The sequence below is a fragment of the Mustela nigripes genome, chromosome 4 (assembly GCF_022355385.1).
Source record: "Mustela nigripes isolate SB6536 chromosome 4, MUSNIG.SB6536, whole genome shotgun sequence".
Classification (NCBI taxonomy): Eukaryota; Metazoa; Chordata; class Mammalia; order Carnivora; family Mustelidae; genus Mustela; species Mustela nigripes.
The window spans coordinates 21,044,748-21,060,543 of NC_081560.1; the positions used below are offsets into that span (position 1 = coordinate 21,044,748).

At 40.1% G+C, this 15,796-nt stretch overlaps 1 long non-coding RNA gene across 1 annotated transcript in view; it reads right to left on the reverse strand.

Annotated features, from left to right (window-relative positions):
• The window catches only part of LOC132015702 (uncharacterized), a 29,573-nt gene extending 20,361 nt beyond the window's left edge, over positions 1-9,212 (reverse strand). Inside the window, exons 1-2 of the long non-coding RNA XR_009403748.1 lie at positions 8,998-9,212; positions 6,948-7,089 (exon numbers count right to left, since the gene is read on the reverse strand). This is a non-coding gene — a long non-coding RNA (uncharacterized LOC132015702). The remainder of the gene's footprint in view (positions 1-6,947; positions 7,090-8,997) is intronic.
• Between the last annotated feature and the right edge of the window lie 6,584 nt (positions 9,213-15,796).

Consider the following 15,796-nt stretch of genomic DNA (forward strand, 5'->3'; position numbering starts at 1 on the left):
TGCTAATAGCCCCGCTGGCTGGTCCAGGGCATCGTATTCAAAGCAAAAGGCCCCATGTCCAGGCCAGAAGTCTAGCGCAAATACTCCCTTAGGGGAGGGAGGGACAGAGAGAGTGGATCTGGCTATGGAAAGCTTGTTCCTCAGGCAAGGGCTGGGTACTTAATAGATCTACTGAAGGAAGGACCTGTAGGCAAATATTCACAAATAAAAATCTCTTTCTAAAACAATCCAATTTTCTGGCCCAATCAGTTGACAATAACTTGGCCATTGAAAATCATATTTTTCCAACATGGTCCATTTCCTTGGCTTTCCTAAGTCATTAATTATGACCCTGTTTTCCCAAATGTGGAAATTCCCCTTGTGCAGATGCGTCTGCTGGCCAACCCTCCTTTCCTGAGAAGCCTCCACAGCACAAAAATATTTTTGTTTTCCCCAATTGCCCACAGGGAAAATCTCCTCACTCTTTATTTCCCTCCTCCCTTAGAACCCTCTGGCAATTTCCAGGAATCCCAGTAAACCAGAATCTCTGAGATCACTGGAGAGCCTTTTGGAGGTTCTCCTTCTAACACCGCAAAAGAGAATCCCAAACTTTAAATTTAACATGATTAAACCAACCGTAAGAGTTCCTTTTAGTGACCAAAGGCAATGCCACTGACATCAAAATGCCTCCCACTCCTGCCTGAGAATAGGAGTCTGGGATTTGGGAGCTTAAATTATAACCAGAAGTGGCCAAAGTGATTATCCCTGTACCTAGATAAAATGCCATTATGTAAAATGCGCTTCAGACACATTAAAGCCCTATACATTTGGCCAAGGGGGATATACGATCCGAATAGGGAGTGATTATTCAAATCATAAAAATTTGTTAGAATTTACTCTGGTTAACTGACTCATCGTTGGGGTTTACAAAATGCTCTATGTGGGGCTGACAGCGGTATAGGTACTTACTCCAGAGATATTTTGTTCTTTCCAGAACATTCATCAAGAAGCATTCCTGGGCCAGAAACTAAATTTAGCTGGTGGGGAGGGGTCGATACAGTGATGGATCAGATTGGGTCTCTTCCTTCAAAGTCTTTACACTCTGGTAAAGAAGGTGTGTTATACACACTCTCAGAGGTTCTCAGATAGGGGCAATTTTCCCTCCACCACCCTCACCTCAGGGAGTTTTGGCAATACCTGGAGACATTTCTGGTGATCAGAGCTAGAAGTAGTGGTGCTACTGGCATCTGAGGAAAAGAGGCAAATGATTCTCAACATTCTACAATGCACAGGGCAGCCCCCCACAACAAAGAATTACCTGGTCTGAAATGTCATTAGTGCCAAGGTTGAGAAACCCTTAACTAGTGACAGTGCCTAGAACAAAGGGCTTGTTGGTTGATGGATTAATTGGTGTTGGTGCACCTGGTAAATGGCCTTCATGCCAGTGATTTTAAAATTGCATCTGTGCCTACCCCATTATAACTGTTAGAAATCTTTTGAATAAATGAGTACATTTAGACAGGTATTAAACAAAGCATGAGACAAAGTGTCAGTAGGCAAAATGAGTGATAATTTAGAGTGAATTGTTAACTCAAGAGGACAAAAATTTTCTAGCATAATGCCACCATATAGTAACTGCTCGGTGAATGTGAACTGAACATATTTAGATAACCTTGCCACACTCATTTGCTTAAAGCTTAAGGTGCACAATATTGAAGGATCTTATCTTTAAAGCAGTTTTGGCAGTAGCCTTTCTTCCTGGAAATACTTCACTATAGAGTACTTGAGTGGCATATTGTACCATAAAGGGATAAAACTATGAATTTTTAATACTATTATAGCATTCAAAATTGTCACTAATTCAAATTGGTCCTTTCTCTAATGCACCTAATTAGTGAATGTTAAGGAAGTGTGACATGTCAAACATCAAATAACTGAGGTGGTCACTTACTGAATGTAGGGAAGGAGGAAGTATTTTGTAAGAGACAAAACATTGATATGATCTAAAGAGAAACGAGAGTATGGAAGAAGTATTTTGAAGTGTGGCCTTAACTTTACATAGAATGTGGGTTCTGCTGCTTATATATAATAAAAGTAAAAACAAGTAGCAGAGGCATGGACTTTGCAACTGTTGCTTGATATGCATAAAACGCCTACAATAAGGGAATGGATAAGTGCCTCTCTTAGTGAAGGATCAAGAAAAATGAAGCTGTATCTTTAAATTAGAATATGTCCATAGAAATATAAGATTTACTTTCTAAGTTTGTTTATACTTCCCCCCTCACAGAAAAATGATCAGGTGGTCTCATGTTCTAGTGTTTATAAGATAAACAGAGCCATTATTGCACGGAAAATCTGTACTTTTGATTAACTAATTATCTTCAATTGTGATTATGTGGGTTACCAAGGAAATATTGGCTTTCTTCTTCCACCTATTCGACCTGTATCTTCTCAACGTAAATTGGTGAGTAAGTCAGGAAATGGCATCTAATTTTGTTTTAACGTTAGTCAAATGTAAGTAGGAGGAAAGAGCTATCATTAAAATTTTAAATAGACGTAACTGGGATAATCTGCCATTTGGATAATCAGTATCAATGTTCCCTGACTTTAACAGAGATAATGGAGGCCACTATGTCTTCGATTTTTGCAACATAAAAGGAGCGAAATTTCCTTCAAGTTTGAAAATTCCCAGTTAAATCTTTTTTCCCAAAGTGGCTTTAATGAGGTATGTTTAGGAGTGAGGGAGGGGGAATTTAACTCAACTTTGCATAAAGAAACAAAAATTATTTCACCTCTGCAGGAGAAGGAATCTTATGGGGGTAAATTAACTAATGGATGAATAAAATTAAAAGTGACATATTTTTTTAAAAGCATCAAATGCTAGAAAATTTAAAGAATAAATTTTGGCTCAGGGGAATATTTAGTATTCTCAGAAAAAGGCATCACCAGTGAAAACAGATCTTGATGTGACATGTAACAACCGACCTAGCCCTGGCACTGGCCAATCAAAATAGATGTCCAATTAAGCAGAATGGACAGTTGGTCAAAAACGACTGGAATGGCCAAACTAGTATGTACCAGCTAAATGTCAACCCTGTGTATTTTATATGGCCATGAAACTCAGTAGAACGTTGATTAAATACCTGCTAATTTCTATTGAACTCATCTTCTTAAAATTGCTTATGGACTGAGAAGTCTTACTCCCTTCACTTCTTTTCATCACTATAAAAAATTAGGTTTGGGGTCTCTTTAACCATCGTCAGTAAGACCACCCTTCATTGCCTGAATGCAAATATCTTTAAAATTCTAAAATATCTCAGGGCACCTGGGTGGCTCAGTGGGTTAAGCCGCTGCCTTTGGCTCAGGTCATGATCTCAGGGTCCTGGGATCGAGTCCCGCATTGGGCTCTCTGCTCAGCAAGGAGCCTGCTTCCCTCTCTCTCTCTCTGCCTGCCTCTCCACCTACTTGTGATTTCTCTCTGTCAAATAAATAAATAAAATCTTTAAAAAAAAAATTCTAAAATATCTCGGGGCGCCTGGGTGGCTCAGTGGGTTAAGCCACTGCCTTCAGCTCAGGTCATGATCCCAGGGTCCTGGGATCGAATCCCGCATCGGGCTCTCTGCTGAGCGGGGAGCCTCAGTCCTCCTCTCTCTCTCTGCCTGCCTCTCTGCCTACCTGTGATCTCTGTCTGTCAAATAAACAAATAAATTCTAAAAAAAAAAAATCTAAAATATCTCTTATTTCCATGTCTGGAATGATATTCCCATAAAATCTGTGATGGTTATTTTTAGATGGTGAATGGGTGATAGTTGGGTCGATGGAACCCAGATTACACAACGATGAAAAAGTGATTCCTAATCTGCTACCCTTTACAAAATCAACTATTTTTTAATCTCTGTTACTCATCCAGGATCCCCTACTCTCAAACAAATAGAACCCTTTAGCATCTGCGAGAAATGTGAGGAGAGTATTTTTTTCTTTTCTTCCTTGCCTTCTTTTGTGTTGCTTAAATTTTTTTCAATGATTTTTTAAAATAATTGAATAAATAAAAATAACCAATTTTAAGTCTCTCTATTCTATTTATTTAGCCAAAATTATAGTTTGGAGTCTTCTATTCTATTAGCTAATTGATTTTCTGAATTTGCTTCCCCAAACTCAACACGATTTTCACTTTTTTAGGACCAAATTTTTAATGGATTTATTTTAATTCTGGCTGGTTAACATATAGTGTTGTATTAGTTCAGGTGTGCAATAGAGTGATTCAACACATCCACACATCACCTGGTGCTCATCATGACAAGTGCCCCTCTTAATCCCAGCACCTATTTCATCCAACCCTTCACTTCTGGTAGCCTTTAGTATATTCTCTATAGTTAGGAGTCTGTTTCTTGATTTCTCTCTCCCTCTCTCTCCTTTTCCTTTGCTCATTTGTTTTGTTTCTTAAATTCCATACATGAATGAAATCACATGGTATTTGTTTTCCTCTGACTTATTGTACTTAATTAACATAATATCCTCTAACTACATCCATGTTGTTACAAATAGCAAGATTTCATTCTTTTTATGGCTGAATAATATTCCATTGTGTATGTGTATGTATATATATGCCACATCTTCTTTATCTATTCATCAGTTGGACAGTGGACTGCTTCCATATCTTGGCTATTGTAAATAATGATGCTATAAACAGGTGGCACGGAGGGCATGTATCCCTTTGAATTATTTGGGTAAATACCACTTTCATAACCTCCCATAGAGCCAATGTGAAAAGGCAGGATATCAAACTGTTTCCAGAGGACACACTATCTTTGAGAGATTTTCTTTTGTCATTTTTGTTCTTTGTGTTGTCACATTTAGTTGTTTCATAATACTGCTAAACTCTTCAATTTCCTTTGAAAGGAGTATTGCCATATGTATAATTTAGGTAACTTGGGAACACATTGCTCAGTGGAGATGGTATTTGTAAGTGTTGGAAAGATCCCCGGATAAAATAATCTCAGAAATTTTCCTTTGTTGTACACGTGTCAGAGTGACAAAGAGGGGGGATGGATTCGGGAGAGACTTGGGAACTACTGTGAAATCGAGGCTTACAAATTCTTTATACAATTTTCCTTTTTAGAGTCTGATTCTCATGGTGTGATGGGACACCATGGACTAATAAAAATTCCAAAATGTCTTTAAGCCAAATGGTTCAGCCTCTTCATATTTCTCATGGATTCTAAAGGGTTATTTTTACTTGAGACTGGGGGGTCCTGGATCAGTAACAGAAATTCGAAAATCGTTGGATTTTTTAAAGGGTAGCAGATGAAGAATAACTTTTTAAATTTTGCATTGTGGTGTAATGTTTGTGCTCTAGCTATCCATCGATCAGTACAGAAGTGTAAAAAAGTCAGACATTTTTGTCACTGCAAAGTTTCAAGGTCAGACTGGATGACTATCAGGTATGCTTTAGAAAAGACATTAAAAGAAAACTTGACTCATGTGACCTCTCAATTCCTTTCATCTTTAACTACTGTGCTCTGAAGTTTACCTTCTGATCTTATGATGATGATCTTATAGTGATCTGATCTTGTGGTGATGCTTCATATCAAGGACATATGTGTTTTCTGACTACCTTCCTCACTTTGCCTTCAACCAAAGCTTCTTCAAGGAAAGGAAGTGGGTGGGAGAGCAGTCCTAGGAGAGCTGGAGCTGTCCAGCAGTGGAAGGCATTGCCCACACTCTAGGTACCAAGCAATGAGACTTACGGCAGGTTGGAGCAGGGCTTTGGCGAGGCCACCTTTGACCACGAAAGGGACATGCATGCATGCCTGTAGCAGAAGTATTGCATATGCTTATTCATCCTCATCCCAAGGAGATCTTTCCTGTTTTCTCTATTGCTTTTGATTTAAAATAAGGTCAACAGTCTTTTGAATTGTGTAGGGAAGAAAGTACAAGGGGTAGGTCGAAGATTTGAAGAGGACAGAAGGCAAACATAGGACTATTACATTGTACCAGCAGGCTTTCAGTTTGTTAATTTTGAACTATTTAGCCAAACACATACACACACACACACACACACACACACAGTAAACATGCTCTATCAGTAGATGGGGTCAGATCTATAGCAGCTTCATTATTTATATTTTGCAATCAGTAATACAGTTACTGTAGCGCGCCATTTGAAAAAAAAAATTTGTGGTGAGTATTACCTTGTAAAGGCTTTCCAGAATATACAGCTAAGAAACTTAGAATTTATATAGAATCTATAGCTAAGAAAATTCAAAATTAAAGTTAATCCCTCCTTAAAACGCTGCTCAGTCTTTCTCTAAGTAGCAGATGAATTCACTTTGATGTGTGTCCACTTGATTGAGATGATGATGAATGATGTAAAAATATTTAAGCATGTATATAATTGTTTTTAATAAGTGGCTGGATACCTAGCCCTTATTTCCTTATATTTTCTTCTAAAAGGAAGGATCAATGTTTCCACAGATATCCTAGATTTGAGAAGAAAGAACTTTGAGGAAACATCTCCTCCAGCTCCCTTATACTGGGTAATTAAATCATAACCCAATTTTATAAGTGAAACAACTGAACGTGTTGAATTGCTCTGAGTTTTTTTAAAACAATTTTTAACTTTATACAATAACACATATTCACTGTAGAAAATTTGAGAATTAAAAATACACACACAGATAAAATAAAAATCATCCTGGGGTAACTATTGTTTACATAAGTATACATATATGATACATAAGTATCATCATATATGTATTTCATGTTCAATATTCTTTGAGAAAAAAAGAGAAGGCAAAGTGGAAGAGCTGTTGGTCCATCTGACCGAAGCCCGGAATCAGTGTCTAGGTATTTTTAACCATCTTCTTTAACATGTCCCTACCCTTGGATCTAATCTGACAATAGATTATAAACAAGGTGCCAAGTTCCCTATTTAGAAAATAACACTAGGGCTGTAGGCAATTCCTTACCTTTATTTTCCTGAATAGAGACCCAAGACATTGTAAGGGAAATATGATACTGCAAACATGGCTTTATTTTTGTGAGGTAACACTGGAGGTCCCCATGTTGGCAGCTGCAAAGGCAGTCACATGCTCAACAGAGCAAAGAGTCCTACAAAGGAAGAAGTTAACTTTAGCTTTGAAAATCCTTTTATCCTCCATGATTTTGATGGCTTTAAATTTGTCACCTGAAGGCGATATTAACATAATCGTCTGCATTTCAGCTAATGAATGCACCTGCTTCTAAGACTTTATTTTAGCAGTTTTAATGAGCTCTTCAAAAGAGTTTGCTTGGACTTACTGCACGGCTAGAGAAATAGCAGCTGTAAGCAACTAACAACACATTCAGTATTTGAATCAAGCTCTGTGAAGTTGTTAAACTTGAGAAGGAGCCTCTATCCATCTGTCTGTGATAAGGAGAATGAAGCTGAGATGTGGCTGTGATATTTGGTGAAAGCACTAGCATATCTGGGGCTGGCCAGAGGACGTCTTTCCCTGCTTGGCCATAAAATATGGATCCCAGGCAGTTCACTGAAGCTCTCTATATCCCAGTTTCTCATGTTTATAATAATGGTACCTATCCTATAAGCTTGTTGTAAAAGTGAAATGCCTCACCTGTTGAAAGCACTCAATTATGCTTAATTTTATTATAAGTATTATGTTTATTACTAAATAGATGTGACTGTAAGTCAATCAATCAAATTCTATTTGGTTGGCGATAGGTTGTAAGATGGTTCTTCGGTGAATAATTGCTCATTAAAACATAGGGGGGAAAAAAAACCCAAACCGATCTCTTATGTTTAAGGAATCAGGAAGTTTATTTCAATGCCAAATCACGCCTAAACCCCACAGTGAAGATTTTTGAAACAGAAGATGTCAACCAACCTTTAGAAGTCTAAGTTCCTAAATAATCCAAATGTAAGCCATTTCTAAATATTATGCAGATGCTAGGGTACTAGAATAATTATTTACTTTTAATATATATTTTAATACTTATATTACCAAATTCATTTCACTCTTATACTTATTTCAACATCACATTTTCATGCTGGGAATCTCCCTGCTCCTTTTTTCCCGTATGTTCCTCTGTATACTTTAATTTGAAACGTAGTAATAACCCATTCAATGCTCAGTTGAATGGAAAACAAAAAATAGGACAAATGTAGCATTAAAGATACATACAGCAGATCAGTTGGAGTTAACACTGGGAATAGAGATGCCACAGATTTTTAATCCCCCCCCCCCCCCCTCAGTAAAATAGGTAGCACAGAGGTGCGCTAGGTGTTAAGAAATGGAAATTTTTTCCTATTTCTTTTTTATTTTATTTCAGTAAACGTGAAACAATTACCTGGCTGAGATGGAAGTAATTTATTTCCCAGATTCCTTTTCCCCTTTACACCACTGTGGCCAACAGTCTTCCCTCAATAATTAGAGCTAGTCCCCTGGTGTTTCACCCCCACATGTCACAATGCTAGGGAATCACTGAGGAAACCAGACCAGCATAGGAGTCCTCACCACCTTATTTGTTATAGGGGTTTCTCTGGAAAGGCGTAGCATTCTAGAAACCACCAACTCCAGCCTGCTGAGTCGGCAGCCTTCTGGTAACTGTTTGCATCCCAACGTTTCAAAAGATCCATTTTATTCTGACTTGCATGAAGCATCTTTCCAGAAAGCATTCAGTTCTACTCTTAGACCCTAGCTTTGTAACCTAAGAAAATGACCCCAAGGGAGCTCACCTCTGGCTGCCCTTTGATTCTGTTTTGCTGTGGAAGGCAAGTTGACCTCATTGTAATGAGGTTTGTTTATGGTCTGGCTATACACCGCGTGGTCCTCAGAAGGGCAGCATCAGCACCACCTGGGAGCCTGTTAGAAACACGGAGTCTTGGGCCCCACCCCAGAGCTATCAAATCAGAATCTGCATCTTAACAAGATTTCCAGGTGATTTATATGCATGTTTACATTTAAGAAGTAGTGGTCTGAGGAATCTGCCTGAGATTCTTTCTGCAGCAATACAACTCACCATCTCCTGTTCCAAAGTTGTATTCATCCACACTTTCCACTTCCAGTCTCTACACAGACTTCTCTGCAGTGCTCCAGAGCAAACTATCTCTATTTTGGATGAGTTCCCACCCGGTGGGTACTGTACTGATCTGCATTTCTATGGTTCGGGTCAAATGTGTATACAGCCCAGCCTACAACTAGCCAACTATACCCATTCTCCTGCAAGTCATCTTGCCCTCCTTATTCCCACAGCTGGAGTGTTACCATGTTCATAAATTATTGTTAAAGAAGGAAATTACCAAAAGAAAAAAAAATAGTCTCCATAAACCTGCATAGTTTAGAGCTAAAGAATATGTTAAAATTTTCCATCGTGGAAATTTCCCAGCTACTGGGCTCTTTAGATTTTTTTTTTTTTTTTTCAGAGCTGCAAGCAAAGAATGGAAATTTCCAATTGCAGCATCAAGGGCTGCTGTTCTGCTGACTGTCTTGCTCAGCCAGGGTCATCTGCTTCTCTAAGACATCAAGGAATGCCAAGGTAGGTTTGAGAGAACACACACACTTCCTCTGCAGGAAGGAAGGAATGTCTTTGTGTGGCCTCCAAGCTGTAATAAGGAGCGGGGGGAGGTGACATGCCCTGCTCCAACCACCTGAGTGTGAATTTTGTTGATCGTTACCACCTATCAGCAGCTTATCATATTTGACAACTTTCCAATGGCAGCTGGCTGGAAGGTCTTTTTTTTGTTTTTGTTTTTGTTTTTGTTTTTTAAGAAAATCCTAAGGTGGGTGGGAGATGCAAAGAGAGGAAAGAAACCAACATTTATGGAGGTCTACCCTCCTAAGCACTCTGCCAACTATTTTATATATGTTATATCATTTAACCTTTATGTGATCTGCCGAAGGTTAACTTCTGATTTCCTGAACCCAAATTTTGGAAGCTTCATTTGGGAAGCTCTACCTCTCCCCAACCCTCCCAGAAACCAGTCATCCACAAGCATCCTGACGGGCTCCTCTCCATCTCTTCAATAATAACACTCCAGTTCCTTTTCACTCTATTGAAATTGACATGTATTTCCATTCACAGCTGATCCCGAAGTCTCAGTCAACAGGCGTCCCATAGTTCCTTAAATCCTGTTTTGTTCCTCCCCATGTCCTGTTGCCGCTACTACAGAAGTCTGATGGTGGCAATTTCATGGAAGACCACGGGTAAAGCCATTGGCTTCTTGAGGACTGGCTCCAGGTCAGAAAGGACGTTTTCAAACCTAGGTTGTGTGGCTTTTCTGGGTGGGTTGGCCATTTTGATTTTGGTCTTTAGTCATTTGTTTTTGATTTTTAGGGGATTCTGAATGACTGTAAGGACCAAGGGCTACATAGGTTTATGCTCTTCTTACCTACAACCCATGGTACCAAGAAAAGAAGAGTTAAGGAGGATTTCTGACATCCACTGTTGCTATTTATGCTAATTATTTATTGAGGCAAGTTTGGTAGTAAGGTAGATATTCCAGCAATTAAAAAAAAAAAAGTTGTGACACGGCTAGTGAGTTAAAAACAAATTTATTCCCTATCTGTATTTTTTATCACATCCGTATCCATAGATAGCAATGTCATCTTTGAATACGGTGACCAATTTTAGTGCCAACCCAAATCAGAAGTGGACTGGAATGGGAATGGTCAGTGGCAATATTATAGGTCTGTTTAGGCTTTAGTTTAAAAGCTAATATTTAGGTTACTCATTGGTTACTTCTCTAATAATGATTTTGCTTATTCCATTAATCCATTAAAATGGAGTCTGATTCCTGGGTGAAATTTGTCAAGTGGCATTTTATTTTATTTTATTTTAAAGATTTTTATTTATTTATTAGAGAGTGATACAGTGAGAGAGAGTATGAGAGGCAAGAAGGTCAGAGGGAGAAGCAGACTCCCCATGGAGCTGGAAGCCTGATGCGGGACTCGATCCCGGGACTCGATCCCGGGACTCTGGGACCGTGACCTGAGCCAAAGGCGGTTGCTTAACCAACTGAGCCACCCAGGCGCCCCCAGTCAAGTAGCATTTTAATATGGGTCTGGGTCTTCTATGATATGTACCATAGCTCTGACAGACTTCTTTCTACTCCTCTTCCGCATTTGTCACTAACTAGAAGATATTGGTCCTCTTAGTTGAAGACACTGATGACTTCTACCTGTCGGAAGGGCTAAATTATTGTCTGATGACTTTTCTTTTCCACTTTAGACCACAGAGAAGACTTTAAAAAAATATATTATGGTTGGAATATATGCTGGTCTAGATGCTATTTGATTGACTTCAATCATGGCCCCAGTTATCTCCCTTCTGTTTCTCTACCCTTGACAACATGACTTTTCTGCAATTTACACCAAGAGTTAGAGTCCATTCCCTGGCTCCTTAAATTTGGGCTGGGTTTGACTTGCTTCGGCCACTAGAATGCAACAGATGGAATAGTGTGCCTCTTCTGAGCTAAAGCCTCAAGTGTGAGCTTCCATTTTCCTTCTTGGAACCCACCATGGCTACTCTTCTAAGCCTACACTAACCTGTTGGGGGATGAGAGATCATGTGGAGTAGAGATGAACCATCCCAGCTGAGGCCATCCCAGCCCAGCCAGCCCAGAGCTAACATACCAACTCACCACAAATGCATGAGGAAGCCCACCAAGATCAGCTGGGCCCAGCCTAGAGTCTCAAAAACACTCAACCAACTCAGAGTCTCACGAGAAATAGTACATTGTAGCTGTTTTAAGCCACTACATGTTCAAGTGGTTTGTGAAGAGACAGCAGGTAACAATAAGGGTGTCCAATTCCCTTCTTCTTCTTCTTCTTTTTTACCCCCTCACTGCCAGGAGCTTAGAGTCAAATCTTGAAGGCCAGTCACAGAATCTGTGTTTATTCTTGTACACATATTTATGGAGCTCTTTATGGCTAACATATTTGCAATGCTCTCTCTTCTTGGCAGAGAATTTTAAAAATTTAATAACCTATTGTTTGCTGTGTTGGTTCTAAACCAACTCAATCTTCTGTCTTAAATATCAGCTGATTTCTCCTTAACATCCAATTAGAAGAGATGACCCTAGAGCTAGATTAGCAAATGTTTTTTGCAAAGAGCCAGCTAGTAAATATTTTACGCAGTGCAGGCTGTACAGTGTCTGTCACAATGCTGCTGTTAAATACTGCTAAGGCGGCTGTGGACTAACATGTAAACAAATGGGCATGGTTGTATTCCCAAAAAAACTTAATTACAAAAACAAGCAGTGAATAGGATTTGGCCCTCAGGCCATAGTTTGCTAACCCTTGATCTAGAGAATCTATGTTACTCTGCAAAAACAGTTTTATCTATACAATGATCCCAACAACTTAGTGGTTAATTCAGCTCCATCACTTTGGAAAAACAGAAAAATGAAGTCACTTCCCTTCCTCCACTGGTAGACAAGAAGGGGCTGACTATGGAGCTGCCCGCTGTATGGAGACTAATAGCATTTGTACCAAGGCAAGCACTATGCTGAACAATGTCAAATTCACCAGCCACTTAGTCGGGGACTGGTTATCTAGTCAACGCTAAAGGCCAGGGTGACGTAAGCCATGCCTCATTTGTTTTGTTTCATTTCCCAGCGTCCAATCTCAAATACTCATTTAACAAACGCACGCTGTATACGACAAGGACGGGACTCTGGTCGTACTTGCCTACTTGGAGTTCCCTGAATGTATTGTGCTATTTCACGGCTCTCTAGTTCTGCACACAATGTTCCTTCTGCCTAGAACACACTTAGCCCTCTTCTCTTACTGGCTAACACCCACTCACTGATCAAAACGAATCTCAGTGATACTGCCTCTTGGAAGACTTCCCTAAGTGCGCCACCCTCAACCTCCAGTCCACGCGCAAAGTCTCAGCATTTATTCTACCAAATTAATAATGAAAATAGCTAATAACGCCAGGTGCTTCCTTTGTGGCAGGGACTGTCAAATTGTCACGTAACTGAAATGATTGGTATCCTTCCCCATTTTCCTGATCCAATCATACATTCAAACACATTGATTGAGTACCTCTGTATGCTAGGGGCAGAAGAGAAATAAAACCCAAGGCTCTAATGGAGAGTGTAGGCCCAGTGAGGGCACAGACCGTATCGTATTTGTTTTTACATCTCAACATGTAGTCGTGTCTAGGGCAGAGGTTTCACGTTAATAATTAGAAGTCGGAATGCAGGGGCACCTGGGTGGCTCAGTCTTTAAGTGTCTGCCTTCAGCTCAGGTCATAATCCCAGCGTCCTGGAATCAAGCCCCGCATCAGGCTCCCTTTCCGCAGGGAGGCTGCTTCTCCCTCTGCCTGCTGCTCCCCCTGCTTATGTTCCCTCTCTCTCTATCTCTCTTTGTCATAAATAAATAAAATCTTAAAAAAAAAAAAGAAGAAGAAGACCAAATGTATGAAAACAGCAGACGCTTATATAGGGCATGATATATGCTGGGCAAGGTTCTAACATGGGGGATTGAAGGCACACAGCGTTTTTAACTAATGTGCCCATCAGGTCACAAAGCTAGTATGTGACAGAGCTGGTTCTAGAATCCATGTTCATAACCACTGGGTGAAAAGAAAGCCTGAATGACTCAGCAAAAATCTATGCCACTTCTGAAAAACTAATTCAATGGCTGCTTCTGTGAAGGGCAGGGGTGGTTCAGCACTAGCTGCTCTGGGATTGGGCTTCAGAGTCAGACAGAACGGGTTCACATTTGCTCTCCAGTGCTCAGTGTGGTTGGATGCGTTGACTGTGGCTCCGATGCATACCCTCACATTTGCGCAAAGCACATTAGGGTTGATTTCTCACTCGCATTTGGTATCTCCCACACCCTCTCCCACACCCTCTCCCACACCCTCTCCTCCTTACAGGTGGGCAGGCATCAAGCCTTGAAGAGTGACCCCAGCACTGCGGTGCCATGTGAGAGCCATCCAGATTCATCGATGCTGGCCGACTCCAAAGGACACTTAAGCAAATTAGCACTTTGAAGAAGACTGCACAGGAGAGTCCATAATGCCAGTCCATCTGGATAACCATGAGCGTTATTTTTAAAGGATGGCTATGAGACACTCATTGCTGGTTTTGGAAGTCCCCAAGGAGCCTCTCAGGGAATACGCCACTCAATGGGGGAGACACAGACAATGACTGGCCTACAGCTGTCCCTGAGGACAGGTTTACTCTGCTGAAAAAGAAAGAACAGATATTTCCCATAGAATTTTGCTTCTGAAGCAAAAATGCATTTGGAAAGTTTTAGGTTTGAGCATCAGAACATCAGGAAATGAAAGTGCTCACAGATTCCCTGCAGATCTTTGAAGTCAATGGTTCCTCGGAAGGTGGAACAAATGTGCCCATTCTCCTGCCTCTAGGCAGTTTTCTTAAAAAATTTCAATTCTTCCACTTTTTTCCCATTGCAGTTAGGTAAATAGGAGGAGGCAAAGAGGCACTTTGCTTTGTGGCCTCTGTTGATGGCCTAGAGGATCTAATGAAGGTGTGCCTGGGCCAAGCTTCTACAAGCTTCCGGTTCTCACTGGAGGCTCAACAGAAGCTAATAGGAATTCAGCAATTTAAGAATTGGCTCTTACGAGCAACCATGTGTCACTGGGGAGCTGGGCAAGATTGTATCTGCAAGTACAGGATAGCGTATGAGAAGATATTTTCTTCTTCTTTCTCTTCTACAGGCTTTCCTCCCAGTCCAGCATCAATCATGGGACTTCTCCGGGAAAACATGTATTGCCTGGCTGGAAGACTTGAGAAGCATTTGGTTGACCAGAGTTCTTGGGCACCTACAAATGCAGGTTTTGGTGCTTGGGTAGATTTTATCATTTAAAACAACCCAAATGTTATTGTAGGTATAGCCCATTTCATATAGTTTAATGCTTAATAATTCTTTGCTTCTTTTCTTATGTAAAATTTATATTTTCCCATCTAGATCATAAACTCGCTGAGGGCAGGGATCATGCCTTTACTTCTTTTCAATCCCCCACAGGACCAAACACACAGGCTAGAGAAGCATAACACTGGGTGGTCAACAGGGAATGACCACAGGATGGTGTCTGGAGACCTGTGTGGTTTCTGTGCCCCCTGCCCCACCTAGATAGTGTAAGACCTTCAGGAAGCACTTAGGTTTCTGAGATGCGATTTCTTGATCTTAAAGAGTGCCCCTACTTTCCTTACTGTTTTTTGGGAGGATTAGGTAAGACCATGCATGTGAAGGTATTTTGTAAACCAAGATTTGCTAGCTTTAAAGTGAGAATAGTCATCAGGAGAGGCATTTAGTAAATATCTGATTAATTTGTAAAGATAAAAACTGTCTCCCCTTCTTCCCTATATCTAGTTCTTGAGGGGTTTTGTTTCTCCCTCGATGCATGAGAGTGACAGATCATTGCCCTAAGCCCAGGTCAGCTAAGAAGAAAATGAAGAGGCAGCACCTTATATGAGAAATTTTGCGAAGATATGACACTATGAAACAGACTCAGAATGGTTCATTATTTATAGTCTTTATTTTCTACTTGTTCTTAGTAAAGAAGGCAGTCTCTCTGTAGTGACAGAATTCTATACCGTCCATGAGAAAACTGTCCTTTCAAACATGGTTATTCCTCAAATGCTTCTGTAAGATATAAAATTTAGTCACATTTTTTTTTTCCACTTAACCCATGAAAGTTGGATGAGCCCACTGTTTTCCAAATTCCATCACAGAGTACCCACTGCAGGCCTAAGACTTGGGGTTGAAGAATTTTGTCAATACACTGAATCCAAGCCAATTGTGAATTCCATTAATGAACATATTTATGATGCCCTTTTTAT